General features: G+C 41.9%; 1 protein-coding gene across 6 annotated transcripts in view; it reads right to left on the reverse strand.

Moving 5' to 3' along the window:
- Positions 1-21,359, reverse strand: part of Ehbp1 (EH domain binding protein 1) — a 287,180-nt gene extending 265,821 nt beyond the window's left edge. For 2 of the 6 annotated variants that reach the window (XM_063273264.1, XM_063273263.1), the window contains exon 1: positions 21,123-21,359. The gene's annotated coding sequence lies outside the window, so the exon portion shown is untranslated. The remainder of the gene's footprint in view (positions 1-21,122) is intronic. The other 4 variants (XM_063273262.1, XM_063273257.1, XM_017599244.3 and 1 more) reach the window with 3 other exon arrangements.
- Between the last annotated feature and the right edge of the window lie 474 nt (positions 21,360-21,833).

Genomic DNA, 21,833 nt, shown 5'->3' on the forward strand with positions numbered 1-21,833 from the left:
AAACACTCCAGATACACCAGCAGCCCAGTTTGTTCGTGTAGGGGTGGCAGCAGGTGGCATGACCTAGCAGGAACAGCCGGACAGGAGGGATTTGGACCAGCAGGGACGTCAGGAGCAGTTCTCAGCTGGGCCTCTCTCAAGGAAGCAAGTTGAGTTCTATTTATACTCCCTCCAAACAGCGCATGTCCAGAGTACGCAGAAGCAACAAGAAACCAGGTGTGTGCACTGCCCCTGGAAGTCTTTTAGTGCATTTCTCTTTGTGGCGTTCTCAACTATGCAATGTAAGGCAGACCAATAACGTATGTCATTAGTAAAGAATCCTTCATCACATGTCCTTTCACATGCTTGCTTTAACAGAACATCCTTTCACTTGTGTCCCCTTCAGGAAAACATTCCTTCACACGTTTGCTCCAGCAAAAACACTATCCAACATACCTGAATTTCCAAAGAACTCATATTTCCACTTCAGTGATGTTCAAGGTCAGATCTCTTAATGGGCCAGTGAATAGAACTGGGTGGTCTCTATAGTGTTTTTGTTCTCTGTTTTCAGTGCTGGGAATTAAACTTAGAGCCCTGTGTGTAGTAGATCAGCACTCTACACTGTGCATATATTCCCCGCCCTTAAACAATTTTTACTGCTATTAGTTTACACGTGGTCTCCCTGACTTGACCAGATGCCAAGCCTTGAACTTTCAGGATTAAGGTGTACACACCAAGTGTGCAAGTGAATGAATGACTATAGTCAGAACACAGAATGACTGTAGTCAGAACACAGAATGACTGTAGTCAGAACACAGAATGACTGTAGTTACAACACAGAGTGACTGTAGTCAGAACACAGAGTGACTCACAGAATGACTGTAGTCAAAACACAGAATGACTGTAGTCAGAACACAGAACCATTTATCCCTTAATATTAAAATGTAGTAGTGCTTTCAAAGTTACATCAGAATAAACACACACATAAAAGTCCTGTGTAAATGATGACTTCAGCACACAAGATACATTTATTACTTATAAAAACTATTTAGCAAGGAGCAGAAAGACAGCCCAGCAGTCAAGATCACTTGATGTTCTTGCAAAGGACCTAGCTATGGTTCCCAGCACCTACATGGTGGTTCACAACCATTCAGAGGTACATACACCCATGAAAGCAAAACATTGATATATATCCCAATTTTAAATCTAAGAACAAAAGCTCTGTAACAAATAAGTCCCTTTAACACCTAGTAGCCTATAATTGGCTTAGTGGTTTATGTGGACAAGCCTAGACCAATTGCTATAGAGTTAAAACTCTGTATTTAATTGGCAATCATAAAAAGAAAACTTGTTGGCCATGATGGAACAAAGCTGTATTTGCATCACTTGAGAGGTTGAAACAGCGGGATTAGACATTTAAAACCAGCCTCAACTCATCATGGCATAGTGAATTTGAAGCCAACCTGAGCTACCTGAAACCCTGCTCTAGGAAAAGGAGGACTCAAAACCTAATTATTAGAGATGTGTTCATCTAATTATTACATTAAGTGGAGTGTGAGGTTTCTGCATTCTATCAACTCAATTATTGCTAGAAAGTGATACATAGTTTAAATATATTGTCAGCCACGGAAATGCCTTTCAAAAACAGGTTTATCATACCATGTGGCTTCTTAAGGGCTTGCACTTCTAGAATTACTTTCCTTTATACTGTGCCATATATATATATATATATATATATATATATATATATATGTTATATATATTCATATATTAGTATATAATCATATATTAGTATATAATATCATTATATAAATGTAAAATCTATCATATACATTAGTGTATATAATTATGTATCAGTATATAATATACCACTATATATCTGAGTATAATGTATCATATTACATAATATCATTATATAATTACATAATATGATACATTAGTATATATCATTATATATTATCTATTAGTGTATATCATATATTAATATAAATGTACATAATATATAAGAATACTAATATATTTTAGATATTATATATTAATTTATATATTATATATAAATATATATGCTATATGCTACATACTATATGCTAGATGCTATATACTATGTGTTATATATAATATATTAGTATATATATTTATATATTAGTGTATAATATATCATTCTTAGTGTATAATATATTATATACCATATATATAGCACATAATACATATTATTCTATGCCATTATATATTATGTTAGTATATATTATATATAAGTATATATATTATACACTATGGTACATATAACATAGAGTACATATTATATACTAATTACTATTATGTATATATATACCAAGAATGGTGTCTTATATACTAATATATAATATATACACTAATATGTACTAATATATAAACTGATATATATATAATATAGTGTATCATATATATTTGTATATTAGTGTACATATTATATATTAGTATATAATACATCATTATTAGTATATAATATATCATTGTATATTAGTTTATATATTATGTACACACATATATAAATTAAGACCAGACATACTCATGCCACTTGAATTCCCCTTTGTCTTTTAATGCATTTATTTACAACTGAAGTTTAAAAACCTAAGGTGGTTTTAACTCTCAGTACTTAGGAGGCTGAGGCATGGGGACCGTGAGACCAGCCGGGGCTTCACAATAAGTTTAAGGCAACCTAAGCTATATAGCGAGGTCTTTGTTGAAAAGAAGAAAGCCAGTTTTAATTCCTTTTACTCCAAAATTTTAGTTCTCTTCCAGGTGTTCTTAGAGATCAGATGCATTCTATATGGTTCTACTGTTCAAGAAATAAAAAATGTAGATTAAGCAACTTAAAAGAAATCTAAAAGGAGAGCATACAAGTGTTCTTAGGGCAATGTAACTACCCTAAGTAATAGCACCTCTAAAGTCAGCTAAATGTTAGAACACTGGTGCCCGCATGGTTGTGCTATGTGTGTGACCATTGTGTGCTTTCTAATATGTTTTCTCATTTTCAAAGCCTTCACTCATAGCTTCAGGTTACAAACCATATCCAGCTTAAAAACAGGAAAACTCTTTACCAAAATTCCTTCCTGGTAGCTCTGGGCTAACTGGGACCATTGACTCACTCCTGTTTCACAACAGAATGAAGAACCATTCACAAACTGGGAACCTCTTCCCTATGCTATAGCATAAAAAGAAGGGTGGGGCTGGGGAAGCTCAGTGCACTGCTTCTCAGCCCTGTAGTTCAGTTCCTTGTGTTGAGGTCATCGATCCCACCATAAAATTATTTTTGTTGCTACCCCATAACTGTAATTTTGCTACTGCTATGAGTCATATCTGGGTTTCCCAATGGTCTTAGGCAACTCCTGTGAAGGGTTGTTCACCCCCCAAAGAGGCCATGACCTACAAGTTGAGAATGGCTGGCTCAGTGGCTAAGAGCACGTGTTGCTCTTGCCGAGGATCTAAATCCAGTCCTCAGAATCCACATGGTGGCTCACGGCCATCTGTAACTCTAGCTCTGGAGGGTCTAACACACTCTTCCAGCCTCCACAGGTACCACACACATGATGCACACACATCCATGCAGGCAAAGAACACAGACAAATAAAAATAAATCATTTGTTGTTGTTGATGTTGTTGTTTTGAGACAGAGTTTCTCTGTGTAGCCCTGGCTGTCCTGGAACTTACTCTGTAGACCAGGCTGGCCTCAAACTCAGAGATCCACTTGCCTTTGCCTCCCAAGCGCTAGGATCAAAGACGTGTGCCACCACACCCAGATGTAAATCAATCTCTCTCTCTCTGTCTCTCTCTCTCATACACACACATACACTTTCTCTCTCTCATTCTCTCTGTCTCTCTCTCTCTCTCTCTCTCTCTCTCTCTCTCTCTCTCTCTCTCTCTCTCTCTCTCAGATGAGCTTTCATTGACTTGTCTTATGGGCCCGAGTTGCGATATATAACCACGAATATCATAGTGTGAGGACACTTATTTTCTTCAATATCTTCTTTTTCTTAAAGATTTATTTATTTATTATATATAAGTACACTGTAGCTGTCTTCAGATACACCAGAAGAGGGCATCGGATCTCTTTACAGATGGTTGTGAGTGGCTCATGTGGTTGCTGGGAATTGAACTCAGGACCTCTGGAAGAGCAGTCGGGTGCTCTTAACTGCTGAGCCATCTCTCCAGCCCTCTTCAATATCTTCTAATGCTGGTTCATACTTGGCTTCTGCATGCTCGTGCTTGTGTAGAAGACTCTTTTTGGTGTTTCAGTACCAAGTCAGGTGCTTCAAATGGGTAAATATTTATAAACTGCCTACTACGTGCAAGAAAATATTGGATTTCCAAGCAGTGACGAATAAGGAGTGATGAAATGGACTCGTGGATAAAAGTTCCTGCTGTGTCAGCCTGAAGACCTGAGTTCAATTCCACATGAAGTTACAAGGAGAGAACTGATTCCAAGTTTACATATATGCCATGACACGCTTAGGCATAGACACACACACGCGCACACACACACACGCACACACACACTAATAATGGTAATAATAATGAAGGTTTAAAGCATATAAGCAAAAATTAAAAGTTAAACTTTTATAGTTAGGCAGAGAAATGTATATAGATTGTAAAAGTATGAATTATATCAAATGCGATGCAAATCATTTAAATAGCAGCCTGCTAGAGTTTGCATCTTGAGTGCCCTCCACACACCCAAGTGTTAAGGAAAGGGTATAATCTCACTCCTCCTCTCCCTTTCAATTCCTAGCTCTAAGGTTTCCTCCCAGCCTGAAGCTTCACCATGGCATGCCACCGAGTTCAAGAGCAGCAGAGTGAACTGATCTTGATCAGGTACTGAAACATTCGAGACTATGAGCTTCAATCAGCCTGTGCTCTGTGAGTTCATTGACTTGGGTGTCTCTTCTACTTCTAGGGAGCTGACTCGCACACGGTCCAAGACAAACACTAAGAAATATGCTAAGTAGGGGCTACCAAAAAGAGAGATAGAGGAAGGCTTTTTATGTCTTGAGTTTTGTATGATCTTCTGCTTTGAAAGTGTGCTGGTATCAGTCATCTCTCTTTTTTTTCCGGAGCTGGGGACCGAACCCAGGGCCTTGCATTTGCTAGGCAAGCGTTCTACCACTGAGCTAAATCCCCAACCCCTGTTTTTATAATTCTTAATAACAAAACACAACCTGCTCACTCTCTATAGTGCCATCTGTATGTGTCTGGCCTCCAGGCTGGCAGCTTGGAATTAGATAGAAGTTGAGGGGGCTCTTTCCCAGGGAAGACTGTTTGGGAGAAATGGTCACATTTTTTGTTTATTCTTATTTTATTTTATATTTATTAACCGTCTCATAATTATAAAGACTCAAGGTATGTGACAAAGCACACGAACACAGGGGAGGACGAACTTCAGGGAACTGGGTCACTGTTGCAACCTGAGTGTCATCCCAGGGATGTATGTGATGTCACTGGGTTAAGGAAAGAGACATAGGTATGACTCATGGGAGACAGCATGAATAACATGATAAATGTGACATCTACATACACATACAAAGTGTACTCCAAGCCTCTGCAGTACTAGCAGATTTATACCTGAACCAATGTAATTCTAGGGCTCTTTTTTGGTGGCCCTTCTGCTGCCAAGGACTCTGAGGCAGCAAGTCCACCTGACGTCCAGACAGAGGAAGACACACTGGATTTGTTTCACCTGAACGTCCGTCGGTAGGGGCGATCTAACAACCAGCTGCCAACTCTAACTTTGTAATTTTAGGAAGCACTTGTGCTTAATACATAGTTACATGAAAGAACAATCTAAAAAGAGGCTTTGAAAGTGTCTCCCGGGACTGGAGAGATGGCTCAGCCATTAGGAGCACCAACTGCTCTTCCAGAGGTCCTGAGTTCAATTCCCAGCAACTACATGGTGGCTCACAACCATCTGTAATGGGATCTGATGCCCTCTTCTGGTGTGCATCTGAAGACAGCTACAGTGTCCTCATATACATAAATAAGTTTTAAAAAAAGTTTTTCCCAGGGATGGAGGGATGGCTCAGTGGTTAAGAGTACTGACTGCTCTTCCAGAGGACCTGGGTTCAATTCCCAATATCTATATGGTGGTTCACAACTGTCCTTACACAGACAAAACATCAGCCCACGTAAAATAAAAATAAACAAAAAATGTGAAAAAGTCATTTCTCCCAATGGTCTTCCCTGGGAAAGAGCCCCCTCAACTTCTATCCAATTCCAAGCTGTCAGCCCTGAGGCCAGACACATACAGATGACACTATAGAGAGGGAGCAGGTTGTGGCAAGCCAGGGGATGCATGGAAGGGCTTGAAGGGAGGAAGGGGAAGGGAAAGATGACTGATTCCAGCACACTTTCAAAACAGAAGAGCATACAAAACTCAAGACGTAAAAAGCCTTCCCCTATTTATTTTGTCTTTTTGTTGCTTAATAGTGTTTTCTTTTCCCCCACAGTTGTGGCTATCTTTGATGATTCTTGTCCGGCTTTACTTTCTGATTGGCTAAAACTTGAAAGGTTGTAGTCAGAGGCCCCAAGATGAGTAAAAAAAAGGCTGAGCAGTGGCTGATGGGAACATGGGAGATACCGTTACAGCATGTGCTCACGCCTGATTCATAGGTAAGCAGCAGTTCTGAGACAACTGAAGAGTCTAGAAGCAGGCCAAAATATACTCTCTTTCATCTTCTGCTGTATGTGAAAAGCCCGTGTGAACTTGTATGTGCCGTGCGGATGTGTGTGCATGTAGAGGCCATCAGAGGGCATCAGATCCCCTGAAACTGAAGTTACAGGTGATGACCTGCTGCCTGAAATGGATGCTGGAAACCAAGCCGGTTTTTGGCAAGTGTGATAAGCGCTTGCTCTTAACCACTGAGCCATCCCTCCGGCCCCAACACACGATAGCCTAACACTAAAATGTGAAGAATTAGCTTTCTCTATGCTCAGACCCTAAGGTATAGGTTCTGCTTGTTTCTTGGGTCCTAACTTTGCATCCTGTAAACAGCATTTAGGTTTATCACCATCCCACTGTTTTCCTCTGCAAAATTAAACCATCCTGCCTCCATTTTAGGCTTAAAGCCATCTCACGGTGAAGACAAACTAGGTTCTCTCCTGTTTATGATCAAACCTCTGTTTCTCAAGGATTGGGCTATGTCCCACCTAGCCTTAACTACAAATGGTTCTGTTCCAGAAAACAGCAGTCGTTCCTTTGTCTCAAAAGGTTACTGTGACCACCTATAACTACCTGTTGTTATGGCTACCTTGTAAGCAGAAGCCTTGTCCCTCCCGAATTGTAAAGCCACTATGTTCTCATTGAACTGTCTATCACTAGACCTTTGAAAATATAAAGCAGGAAATAATCACGTGTACATTTTTTTCATTTGAGCCCAGTTTGTATTTCAAATTGGCTGAAATCAGCCAGAAAGTTCCAAACACCGTGGGTTTCTAATTGGGTTCCTTTTCGGGAGAAGGCAGGATCTGTCCTTTGAAATTAATTTTCAGTGGAACTCAAGTTTCAGCTTCATAACTTGAACAGATAGCGTAACATAAACAAATCCTTGTGCTTGCCTTGGACTTTTGCTGAAAGGACACTTGAGCAACCCCGAAGTTTAGAAAGTTGCTTACGGTGGTTGGTATATGCTTTGTAAACTCAGCCCTCAACAGAACTGTGGGGAAGGCAGACCGTGAGTTCGATGTTAGCCTGAATTGTATGCACACAGAGAGCCCGTATTTTAAAACATGATTTGAAATGAAACTTCTAACAAATCATACTGCGTGACTATTACGATTTTATATACGGCTTTATAGTTGGGTATCGTTTGCGTTACAATCATTATTTAGAATTCATTCAAAACTCTATTCTTAAATACACCAATCAAGTGTAATGCCACATGTCTGTAATCCTAATGCTCTGGAACCTAAAGCCAGAGGATTGAAACGTTAGGCTACCCTGGTGAATTTAGCAAGATCCTGTCTACACAAACACAGAAGGGGCTGGAGCTCTATCCCTAGGCTCAGACTCCAGGGCTAAAGGTACAAATAAACCAATAACAACCCCCACAGTCTCTCTTCTCTCCCCAGGAGGGCTTCCCAGCTACTCCAAAGCCCTATCCACACAATGCTGTGATCATGGTGACGGCTTGCAGAATTTTCTCCATGCCTAAAAGGTGTCCATCTGCTTCTGGCAAGACCTCACGAAAACTTGAAACGATGTGTACAACCCACTGCGGACAGAAGGCAGACTTATCACAATCGCGCTCAAGCCAGAAACCTTTCAAAATCTCCTCGAAAACTATGTCAAACAGTAAAGTACAGAAGGCTACGAAACCACAATTACTGCCCCCTTCCCAAAGCTCTGACGCCCACTGCTTGTTTAGTAATGGCTATAAATGTTTTCTGCTTATACTTTATCATCCATGCACCAAGAATTAAAACCTCAGTTTAAAAGTATGGATAAGTAAATATGTAACAAATGTTTTATTAGGAAATACTTCGGTTTGGGTAATACATAACAGGACCTGAAAACAGCCAGGTTTGGGCTTATTAGCAGAAGGCATTTGCAAAGATTATTTCAGTAATACAGATTTTCTTCTCCAGGAAGATATACCCAAATAGATTCTAAAGTGTTTCCCTTTTCTTTTTTTTGTTCCCTTCAAACTCAACGTCTTCTCCACTGAGGTCCCCTGAACACTCTTATTTTGACAGCTCGCTGAGGAGCCATTGAAATCTCTATGCTTCTTGGGTTCCCGTGACTTGAGTTTAATAGCATTTCAGATTCTTTTTAAATTCTCTAATAGTGCAGTGACTCGATGACTATTAAAAATGATGGGCTTCCGGTGGTTCAGACACAAATATGCAATTCTGGGGCTGCTGAGTTATGGGGTGTGTACGTGCTTACGTGGGGGCATGTTAAAATGACCTCAGTACTCATGACCGTGCCCTTCATGAGTCAGAGCCAGCAGCCATTCTGAACCCTACACTGGGCCCTGTTTCATTTTTTTTTTAATGTGGAATGATACAATCTCTAGTTTGGGGGAATTATTTTTAAATGGTTCCTTCTGATTTGTCCACTTTTGGAAGTGATTTTTTCCTCATACTTTCGCTATGATAAAGGCCGGATTCTTTGTTTGTTGCTGTGATAAAATACTCTGCAAAAGCAATCCAGGAGGGAACAAGGAGTTATTTCAGTTCACAGTTAAAGGTCTAACATTGAGAGAGAAATTACAAGCAGGAGCCCGAGGCAGCTGGGCACAATAGGTCTCCGCTCAGACGCAGAGAGTGATGTGGATATAATAGTGCTTGGCTCATTCCTCTCGAATTCTTAGATTGCCTAGGATGGGGTCTAAGAAATACTTTCATCCCCAGTGGGCAGTAACATGACCACGACAATCTCTCACAGACATCCCCAGATTGTGTCAGGTAATTCTGACTTCTGATCAAGCTGACAATTTAGCCATTACAGTCAGTGATGGGAAGGAAGCTCAATGGATGGGAGGAAAGGCTCACTGAAGGGCAGAATGAGGCGGCGAGTGTGATATAGAAGATATTTTATAATTATCCTTTATCCTCTTTTATCCTTTATTTCTGCCTCTTCTGAGGACAGCATATTATTGAGTGTGTTAATTTACCGGTACATGCCTTTGGCCCCAGAGCTTGGAGGAAAATGCAAGCAGAACTTTGAAGTCAAGAAATTCAAGACCATCCTGGTCTACAGAGTAAGTTCAAGTCCCAGAACTGCATAGCAAGACCCTGTCTCCATGAATAAATAAATAAACCAGTGTAAGAGAGAAGATGGTGTTAATCATTTGTGCTATCTGGTATGTCTAGTTTATAAATCCAACAGTAAATTACCTTCTTCCTTAATTTGTTTTCAAGCTAAAACTCAGAGTCTGAACGAGAACATTTCTTTAAAAACCCACTATTGGTTTTTATATTACTTCTCTGCTTCCGTTGAAACTAAGTTCCAATGAAAAAGAAACAGAGTATTTCCTGGAATCTATTAAGTCCTGGTCTTCTTTGCAAGGTGGGTGCATCTAAGATTTCATATACTCATGACATCATCTATCCTATCAGCTCATGTCCTCATGACATCATCTATCCTATCATCTCATTGCTCATGACATCATCTATCCTATCAGCTCCTGTCCTCATGACATCATCTATCCTATCAGCTCCTGTCCTCATGACATCATCTATCCTATCAGCTCCTGTCCTCATGACATCATCTATCCTATCAGCTCCTGTGGAGACTTCAGCAGTAACTGACTGACTCTGGCTAACTGTCCTTCTATGAGCCTGTTCAGCTATAGAGCACAGATTCTTATCTCCAAGATCTGCCTGTAGACAGCCTACACATAGGCCTCTTTTATGAAACACCTTTTGTTTTTATACATTTAATCATTTAATATACATAAAAAAGCACTAAAACATTTGGAACCATTTCATTAGACTATATGGCCTGTATTTAGGTTATATGAAACAGTAACATGTGAGAAAGAATGAAGTGAGAATAAAGAGGAGGAGGGCAGGAGGGAGGGAGGAAGGGGATAAAAAGGGAAGCGAACTAGGAAGGAGAAGAGAATGGGTGGGTTTACTGAGGAATTACCATGTTGTCTTAGTTATTGTTTCATTGCTGTGAGGAGGCATCATGACTCAAGAAACTTTCTATTATTAAGACAGGGTTCCTGTATGTAGTGCTGACTGTCATGGAATCCTCTATAGAGACCTGACAGAGCTCAAACTCACAGAGATCTGCCAGCCTCTGCCTCTCGGGTTAAAGGTGCTAGGATTAAAGGTGTGCACTGCCATGAACAAGGCAACTTTTAAAAGAAAGCGTTTAAGCATTTGACTGGGGGCTTGCTTACAGTTTCAGAGGCTTAGTCATGACAGCCCTGGAAGGGAATGGAGCTGGCAGACAGGCTGACACGGTGCTGGAATAGCAGTCGGGAGCTCCCATCCGATCTGTAAGTTGCAGGAAGAGAGCACGGGAGTGGGCATGGCATGGGCTTTTAAAACTGAAAACCCCTCCCAGTGACACACCTGCTCCAACAAGGCCACACTTCTACTTCTTACCAAACAGCTCCATTAACCAAGGACCGGTGAGTCAAATATGAGTCCATGGAGGCCATTCTCATTCAAGCCACCATATATGTCGTGTCTCAAAAGCATTTATAAGCTTTTTTTTAATGCCTCTGTGAATGTGTGCTGGTGCCCAAGAGGTTATCAGATCCTCTGAGACTGCAGTTAGAAGAGTCAACCCCACCACAAGTGGGTGCAGAGAGCTGAACTCGGGTCCTCTCAAAGAGCAGAAGTGCTCTTACTTAACAGCCGAAGGTCTCTCCAGGCGCTGCAAACTCCTTCCACTGAGGTAGGTGTTAAAATCGGGCAAACAAGGAGCGATGGCTTAGAATTTCTCAAGGGCACATGGTTCCACAAAGAAGAAAAGTCTGTCATAGACAACCTTGTTTTTCTTGGGTACTGAGCTCTACGTATCTGGAAACTGCTGAAGCCTTTGAGAACCGTGAAACAACTTACTTCAGCAACTTCAGAGAATTTCTGCCTTTAAGAATTAGTGTGTTTTTACAACGCGCTAGTGACATTTTAAACAATCCACTCATTGTTCTTTGACAGTTCAACTGGAACTTCCCCTTTTGCCTCACTAGGAGATTGCCCATGGCTAACAGTGGGATGGGCCCAAGCAAAGCAGTTAGTTTCTGAACACTATTATTTTCGGAGAGGAATTTCATCTTTTCCTCTTATCAACGGGAAGATTGTCTTTAGGCTTGAGAAAGAAAGGCAGCATTTGAAAATGTTTGCTTATATTTTGTAAGGTGGTTTGATCACAGAAGGACGGTGTACAGAACTGCAAAGGACCTTAGAGAATGCTTGGGCCGGTGTCTTTAAGAGTGAAGAAGAGGAATGTGTGTTGTACATACCCATCCTCCCGTCCCTTGAGAAGCAAAAGCAGGAGGATCAGGAGTTCAAATGCAGCTCAGGCTACAGAACAAATTTCACACCGGCCTTGTCTCTCTCAGAATTGCCAAAAGCGGGCCTGGTGAGATGGGCGGGCAGATGAAAGGGCTTGCTTTGCGCACGCGCGCTAACCCTAACCCTAACCTGCGTTCATAATGCCAGCACTCCTCTAGTGAGATGGGAGATGGAGAGAGGAGAGTGTCCTGGAAGGTCAAGGGTTAGCTAGCCTGGAGTACTGGGTGCCAAAGAAACTAGAGATGCCTGCTTCAAAAACAATGATATTCCAAATGAAACAAATCACGTGAGACATTAGGCGACGTTTTTAAAGCACTCACTAATCAACGGAAGCAATGCCCCGTTCAGCAGAGAAAACTGGGTTCGCAGTACAGAGATCATTCGCCTAGAGCTCGCCTTTAGCTCCAAACGGCCCGTATTGATCATCTACTAGGTTCCCGCCTCGGCCCCATCTTTAGAGCCTCAATGGTCAGGGTAGAAACGGCCCCTATCCTGGTGTGATAGCTAAGCCTCACAAAAAAGAGACGTGGCCCTAGATGGGTACACCCAGGGAGCCCCTGTGAAGGCAAAGATCACAGTGAAGCGTCTACAGCCAAGCTACAGAGGAGGCTGACAACTGAAGAGAGCCCCCACATCCATGAGAAATGGTGGGGGCTTGCGGGGGCGACCTTCCTCCTAGCCTGGAGAAGGAACAAAGTTTGCTGGCATCTCCTCTGTGACAAGGACCTGCTCCGGAACTGTGAGAACCAGATTTTGTTGTCTAAGCCAGTTAGTTTGTAGTGTGTTACTGTGGCAACCCCCTGCAGTCTAATGCACAACACATTTTTCCTTCCTTCTGTTCTTTCTTCCTATCACTTCCTTTAGATTCATGCAAAAAGAATGTCAAGTTTGGCTTTGTTGGAATTTCCTGTTTGATATTGGAATATGTTCTTAATGCGCATGGTTATGTTATACGCCGTTCAAAAGTTGCATTTCTCACTTTACATGCTTTTTTTTTTTTGCTAATTACTTTTTAGTCGCTCTTTATACTACTTTTAGGCAAGAAACACATTTCAGTGACTTTTCTTAATTCAAGTTCAAGATGGATCCTGAGACAACTGGAAAAAAAAATCAATACATTTATTTGCCCCAAGAAATACTAAAGAACGTGCAGCACGGCGGTGGTTCAAGAAATTTTGTAGAGATGAGGGCCCTCAGACACTGACAAGAACCAACCGAGAGACTCCGCAGAAGCCAATCCCCTGCGACTGTGAGAAATTGCTAAAGAACCAATGTGGGCCCTTCGACCACTGCTTAACGTTTGAAGCACACTGGAAAGACGAAGAGGTTTAGTGAGCGGGTACCTCACTGAACTATTGCCCCCTCTTAAGTTACACAACACCTTTTCTGAGTTGGGGGTCTGGCATAGTAGATTGCACGTGACGTCTAGTGAAATTCCAACCTGCTTCCGAAAGCCAGGCACCAGGAAAAAGGTCCCACTCGCTGTTCGGTGGTCTCCTGCTGACCCTGCCTGCTACGGAGTTCTGAATCCTAGTGGTATCGTTAGATCTGAGAACCAATCAGCAAATTGACGAAATGCACTGAATGTTGCAACCCCTGCTTTGGTCAACAGGAGAAATGCGATTCTCCACAGCACCCAGACTGTATGTCACACAGCTAACACTTCGAGGTTGAATGAGTTGAGCTACAGTGAGCTCTCTCATCTACCGTATTTACCTGTCCTCTCCCCGACACCCCGCAGTTCTTCAAGCACCTAGGCTACTTTTCCTGCCTAAAAAAGTCTTCCACAACTAGCGGAATGCAGGAAATAATTTCCAAGAGTTCATTGACTATGAAACAGATCTTTGTGCACAGGAATAAGCAACTTATATTGTGTTGGCAAAAAAAAAAAAATACCGTTGAATGTAATGGCTTCTATTTTGCTTAGTAAAAATGTGTTTGAGCTTAGTTACGATGATTTAAAATTAACAGTCAGAAATTGTGAAAATTCCCTTTGTGCCAACCTCGTAGAAATGAGGCTGGCGACAGGCACGGTGGTGCGTGCTTTCAGCTCCAGCACTCAGGAGACAGAGGCAGGCAGATCTCTCTGTGTTGGAGGCTACCCTGATCTACAAAGAGAGTTTCAGGACAGTCAGGGCTGTTACAAAGAGAAACCATGTCTCGTTTAAAAAAAAAAAAAAAGGAGAGGGGAGGTTGGGGGTAAGAAAACGGAAATGCATGGTTAAACCTGACTGAGACTAAAGTTTGGTAATGGGTTCCTAAGAGACAGTCAGCGCCATTTCCACATGTTTGCCACCAAGCCAATGGCTCCTAAAACCTCCAGACACCTGTTCCTGTCTGGCCCCTAGAGAAGCCCAATCTTTCTGTTCCCCCAGCTCTTGTTCTCCATTTCTTCACTGATGAATCAAATTTGAAACCTGCTCTTTAAAAAGTCTTTATTTGCAGATCTATCTGTCCATCTGCCTCCAGGACAGAGCAGACAATTTCCCAAGAAGCAACTCTCATTGTTTGACTTTCATGCCCCTGTCTCCTCACAGAGAGGTGTTTCCCTGGGCTTTGATATTTACTGCCTCTTCCTCTGTACTTCAGGGAAATTAGATCTGCTCTTATTTATTTATACTTATTTTAAGTTTTGAGATAGGGTCCTGCTATGCAGCCCAGGCTGTCCTTGAACTCCAGACCTCCCCCAACCCCATTGTGTAGTTTGCACTGCTCCCCCTGCCCCTGGTTGTGTCGTCTGCACTGTGTCCCAGCTTGTATTCGGTTTTCTCGGTTTTCTCACCAACAGAACAGCATCAAGGCTGTCAGCAATTGCAGCTAAGCATCTATGTGCTCAAAGCCGTTAGACGCTCAAGTAGACATTTGTCCTTTCGCCTACCCACTGCTCATTCTTCTGCTGTCTCCAGACTTCCCACTTTCTGTTCACATACTTCGGACATCAACCTTAAGTGTCACCACTTCATAATTAGTGGAAAGCAACACACTTGGCCCAAGCCAAGCCAAAGAAATGCCTCATGCTGAGATTGCTGGGAGATGCTGTCTCTATGTGACTAGAAGCTGGGAGTCTACACAGCTAGGGCGACTGGGGTTGGGTTGGGAAGGGTGGACCAGGTAGAGGGAATCTCCTGAGAATGAAGCCAAGACAGACCTGTCTGTCTGTCTGTCTGTCTGTCTATCTATCTATCTATCTATCTATCTATCTATCATCTATCTACCTATCGTCTATCTATCTCTCTATCATCTATCTACCTATCGTCTATATATCTCTCTGTCTATCGTCTATCTACCTATCGTCTATCTATCTACCATTTATCTACCTATCATTTATTTATCAATCAACCAATCATCTATCTACCTGTCATCTATTAATCATCTACCTATCATCTATCTATCTACCTATCATCTATCTATTTATCTATCATCTATCTCTGTCTCTGTCTCTCTGTCTCTCTGTGTGGTGTGTGTGTGTGTGTGTGTGTGTGTGTGTGTGTGTGTGTGTGTGTGTATATAGGGATATGGACTTGAAGACCATCTGGCAAAGCCTGGAAATTTCAGTTATATAAACCAATGTATCCCTTTCGCATAGGACATCTTAAGATGTACTCTCAGACATTTGCCACTAAAGGCATTCCAGTGCACCTAAATGCGTCTTTTTGCTTTTTAAAGAAATGTCTTCTAACTCTTGCACAGTGCATAATAACCATTTTTCTCTTGTGCATTCAATTTATATGTTGGTATGCACTTCACTAATATTGGTGACTAGGGGACTAGTGAATTTGTATTTCTTGTCTTATTCTGCCAAATAAGAAGCTATGGTTAGTGGATGATGTTGTTCTAAAATACTCAGCAAGGGTTTGTTTGAGAGTTGAACATCATGGCCTCCCAGGTCAGAAGACTCCACAACTTGCTGTAGATTCAACTGCTGTTGCACCCGACTGATTCCCAAGTGTCCGGATCATTTGACTGATTTGTAAGTTTGTCAATCTATTCATTATGAGCTGTCTGCAAAACAGAATCCAGTGGCATCCTCCTCAGTGCGACTTCTGTTTTGCAGTTGCCTTTGAAAACGACTCTGCACAGGCAGGCGGGTGCAGGCAGCAACGGTGATGATGACCCTCATGAGGTGGACAGTGAAGGTCGGATTCCAACAGCAGCTGGAAGATCCTCCTTACCAGTTCCGACCAGGAGGGAATGACAACTGTCATTACCTGGTCAGCGTCTACACCAACCAACTGGGAAGGATACCGACTTCCTACTTCTAGCGCTTTTTACAGCATGCCATTTTAAAGAAGCGACCTGTCTTAGGCCTCCTTCGTCATGGACTTAGATTTCTCTAGAACGTATGTATGCCTTCCACATCTTGCCTCAACAGCAACCCAGCCTCTTGCAGGCCAACACTATTTCCAGGGTCAAGGTCTTTGCCTACTAAAGCAGAAATCTTATCTAAGGGAAATCTCCCCTTTCCTGAGCTGCAGCCCCTTTCCCTGTAACATGAGCATCAGGAGGTGCTAAGAGATCATTTAATCCAGGAAGTCATGCTGCGCCCATGATCTGCCTTCTAGAAGAGAGTAATCTGACAGCAGCGTGTGAGTCCTTCCCATCTCATTGTATTCCGGAATAAATATATCCAGATACCTCAGGGAAAGTTCTCTGAAAATGGCATGCTAATTGTCCTCTCTAATCCCTCCCCCCTATATAACACAGTCTTCTTTGAAATTCAGCTCCTATTCATACAGAGGTTACGAGGCTTCTTCTAGGTGGAAAATAATGAAAAATAAGCTTATTTTCAGTGCTTTATGTCCAGAGTAATTCCACCTTCCCAAGAACAATATGGCTGGCCTACCAACATTTCTGGAAAAGCCCAACTTTCTACACATAAATTGTGCAGGCTTCCAATTGTCAATCTTGTCAATCGAATAGAATCGTGTGGCTAGAATGTACCTTAGCAGTTTCTTAGACCGCTGATTTCTCCTGCCAGCCATGCTATCTTGCATATATATATTCAGGGTTTTGTGGGCTTCATAAAGCACTCTCATTGTATTGTCCTGGGTATCGTTTACTTTGGGAAGAAAGCTGGGCAATGTGTTGTTTTCCCTAATCTACAGATGAACACAATCACTACCCAGAGTTAGGTAATAACTAGGTAGTAATAATGTTAAAACTCCAGTGCCGTGGCTCTTGGACTCACTACCCCCTCTCCTTCCTGTCCCTCCAAGTCATAACTAGCAGTGTGTGAAGTGAGAGAAGGAAGACGGACTTAGGGTCTAAGGAGACCTCTTCACGTTCCCTTCTTTCTGTAGTGTTAACTCCCACATTCTCAGTGCAATAATTCAAGGAAAGGGATGCAGAGCACTGTGGGGTGTACGGGAGAAGACAGAGGGGCTGACTCAGCCTTCAGATGGCAGTGGGTACCTCTGGAAAGTCGGTCCAGGGGTGGATCTCCAGCCTGGATTAATTCCTTTTCCCGTACCTGATTGATGAACTCCCCTAACCCAGTGTAGGTTCGTAAATGGTCCTGGCTTTCTTTTTAGATCTTCCTCGGTTCACAAAAGTCATAAAAAGAGCGATCTTTCCACATTTGGTGGGAAAAGTTCTCTTTAGTTCAGAATGGGACAATAGAAGAGGGCAGTTGGGGGATTGCTGTGCTTGTCTGAAGCATATTCTGGACACACACTCAGATTCTGCGTAGAGCATAGCGAGGAACCAGCTTATCTGTGGCTTTGTCTTTAGACAGCCGACAGACACGCTTGGGAGCAGTGAATTGGGGTTTCATACTTAAGTACTTAAATGTTGTACTGTGTCCCTGCATACATCTTCTATTCATGTTGAGGAATTTGCAAAACACCTTCTGCAGTAAAAGCAGCCCAGGATTGTCTATGGCCCCTGCTTCAGAACCTTGACTCCTAGCATAACCTAAGGATACGAAGCTGGAGTGTTAGCAGAAGCAATTGGAGAAGAGGAGAGTGTAAAAATAAATAAATAAATAAAATTATTGAAAAACCCAAATGAGAATGCTAAAGTATAAAACAGAGTATTTAAAGGAATAATACACACAGTTCTCTTTTTTCTATTTGGTCATTTTGCCCGATTTCAATGTGTTACAATTTTATGGTTTTATTTTATACTCCCTAGGAGCAAGGTTTTTTGTTGTTTTTCCCTAAGAAAAAGGGAATGCTCTGGATGGGAAGGGAGGGCGGGAAGAACTGGAAGGGGTAGAAGTGGGGATATCATGATTAGGATGGGAGAAAAACATGGCAAAGTCCGAAGGTTTGTTAGTTGCAGGCCCTGTAATTAAAATGTACAGTGAACGCACACATGCACAGACACACACACATAAACACACGCACACATACACACACACATAAACACACACACGCATGCACACACACATGCACACACACATATACACACACACATGCACACGAGCATGCACACGAGCACACACATATACACACACACGTACACACACACACACACACACACACACACACACACACACACACAAGCGCGCGCACACGCCCGTACGCAATCCTGCCCTGGCTTTAGGTTAATGTCACGATGGCTGGATAGACTCTAGTATTCTCAACCTTCTTACTTTATGTAGATTATAAAATCAGCAAAGAGAATTCTGTCCGATGTATAACATAGATGTGGGAGCTAAGTTAGTTTCCCATTATTTTTGGATCAATAAAGCCAGTCTGAATTGTATGGCTTTTTTTGTTTGTTTGTTTGTTTGTTTGTTTGTTTGTCGGTTGTTTGTTTTTGTTTTTAAGGAAAAGGTTGTCATGTACTTTAGAGAATGTGCTAATAAAATGTAAAACATATGCTTTGTAATGAGCAGACGAGGCTGGACTCCAAGCTGTATTCAGTATTTTCTCTGAAGAGTCTAATATGGCTTTAATAAATACAAAATTCTACAATTTAATGAACCATCAAGAGTTTGATTGAAATTGATTTGTTTCCATAATTTATCAACTTAGTTTTTACTTTTATGGGCTGTATCTCTTGACTATTTTTACTGATAATGAGATATTGTCATTTTTTTAAAACAAAGACTGGGCTCTAGAAATCATGTTGAATATAAATGACTTATTTCAGAATTCAAATACACTAAAGTATATAATGTATTATAAACTCTAAAGTGATACTGTGGTTTGGATTATTCTCTAATGCCTGCCTCAAGTTACGAACCAAAAGGGAACACTGTGTACTACTGTTTCTTGGGGGGAAAGACAGGATTGGATATTATTTTTGTTGAAGCCCCTACCCCACATTTCATCTGGATCTTAGCTTCCTTCTCCCGAAACATTTGAGTTCTATGTTAGACCTTTACATACATGTTAAGAACTGAGAAAATCCAGAGCTACTGGAGGCTCCTAGTCACATGGACTTGTGGGGTCATGGCACGTCAGACACAAGGGCTACTCCTCGGTTACAGAGTAAATCAGTGAAGGTAACAGCTATGGACTGTTTTAAAGTGTGAGTTCTGAAATGCTATGACCCCTCAGAGAGGGAAGAGCTTGAAAATGTCACCTCATCTCTCCCAGCATGTACTTTAGCGGCCTGGATTCAGTGATTAATAATGAAATAATGCCTATAATAAAGAATGGTCAAGTTGGATTTTAGAATAGTGCTTTTGGAAGAGCCTCGTGGGCTCTATTTTAGCCTCGTTAGTTTAAGGAGCTCTCAGTTAGTCAGATAAACAATTTCCTTTGGCCTGAATTCAAATTCAAAGGTTCTTAGGTTCATGGGTTCATGCTTTGAGATTTCCCTATTCCCTCCCCAGCACCTAGGGGCAGGATTTCTTGGTGGCATTTGAGACCCAGAAGAATTTATTTTGTACTTTGGTTCTCTCCAACCCCCATTCCTGTTCTATGTTTTTTTTCCATAAATGTAAGAACACCATCAGACAGACTGTTCTACCTATTTATATTTCAAGACTCTCAATAACATTAATTTCTAATTGGGAGCACAAAGTTGCCACTTTGGGTATAACCATGAAGACACACTATCTGAGAGTTTCTGAAGTATCTCAAGGGCCATGATTTTCACATATTAGGTGTTTTAAAAACCACTTGCTTAAGGGCACTTTGTAGAGGCAGACAGAGTGCAAAGCATTTGTCTTTTCTGGTACTAGGGTTCATGGTCAGTGAGGAACAACTGAATTTCAGACCTCCTCTGTTCCTGGAAGGGTATTATAGCATGTGCAAATGAGACTGGGTGGACGGACCCTGGAGCAGGTCCCTTTAGTGCTCCTTTGCTATCCATGCCTGAGGCCACAGAAATGACACCTGAAATGACAACCGTCACCATCAGAATCTCTCCAGCCCCTGCCTCCCCAGCATCCTTCAAACTGTCACTCTCTTCTGGCCTCTGCAGTTCCTTTCAAGTCACCGAAATGAACCAGGTTCCACCTTTCTGCTCTAGGATTTTTCAAACTTTTTTTTTTTTGGACTAAGGTTCACCTAGCAGGGACGAGGAGGGCTCCAAGATTCATCTCCCCCAGCCCTTTCTGATTCTCGAAGAATTGCCGGACAACAATAGATTGTGTACAAAGCATTTTGTGAGCATCACAAACATCTGCCTTATCTGCCACAAACCCTATCGGTCTGGGTGCCTCCTGCGTGCACTACAATCTCAACTTGAAAGTATTGCCTTAGAAAACTTATAAGCCATAAAGTATGTCCGTTTATAACGAATGGGCGCCACGTCCCTACCATAGGGTTAACTGAACAGTGTGTTTCAAACCAAATATAGATGGTGGTAGGAATAGATGAAGTATAACTTACAACGAACTATCAGGAATAGAAGCCCCAGGCAAGTGCAACCAATTCAGTACACACCGGTGCTAAGGACACGGCAAACTTCCCCAAAGCCGAGGCAACCATAGACTTCATAATAGAAACTTCAACATTACCACCAACTGTTGCCCGTCAGGCAGGCAGATTCTCAGTTAGGCTCTTGTTGAGCTCTAGTTATTTGTTATAATTTCATTTGTGAATCCCAGTACTACTTCTAGCAATTAGTAAGTAGCTTTTAATCACACACACACAAATCCAGGACCTCATGAGCCATTTGATGCTAAGATTCCAAGAAAAGACATTTTGTGAAACACAGGAAGGGTGCTCATGGCCTACCTGTGCGCGATGGTTGAAATCGCTGCTTGGATAGTTGGCTTGTCCTTTTGATGCAGCTTCCTAAGTTGCTGATTACTGGTCCTGTTTTATCCTTTGACACTATGGGCATACTGACTCTATGCCCAGCCAGCAATCCAGGGCAGCCCTGGCCTGCCTGACCTTCCAAAACCCCAGGCTCTCACTGGAGTCCCTCTCTGGGAGGGAGAGTTAGATGTTACCCTCTAACTGGACAGATGGCTGGTGGCTACCTTGTAGCATCTGTGATGCCATAATGGGAAAGCTTGGGAGAGTCATCCTGAAGGGGAAGTCAGAAGACCTAATCACAGGCCATCTCTGCCTCCCAACTTGTCAACGAGGAGAGCGAGTTCCTCAAGTCTTGGCTCAGATATCTGCTTAGTAAAAGAGAAATAACAAAACACAAAGCCCTTCTTGGGTTTCTCATGAAGGTCGAATGAGATTGTGTAAGTAGTAAAGCACTGTGAACTGTAAATCAACTATGAAGGAAACACATTTGTGTTGTGCTGGCTAAGGGGCAATGTTCAGGCAAACATCCACACTGTTCTCTCTATTCACCCAGCAGAATTGATACTTGCATGATGTTGGGTCTGTACTATCAACAATCACACAGGCCTGAGTGTAAATGATAAAATTATGATTCCTCAAGTATGTTTCTCAATGGCCCCAGATCCCTCTTTTTTTTTTTTTTTTCCT

Source organism: Rattus norvegicus, chromosome 14 (genome assembly GCF_036323735.1).
Source record: "Rattus norvegicus strain BN/NHsdMcwi chromosome 14, GRCr8, whole genome shotgun sequence".
Taxonomy (NCBI): Eukaryota; Metazoa; Chordata; class Mammalia; order Rodentia; family Muridae; genus Rattus; species Rattus norvegicus.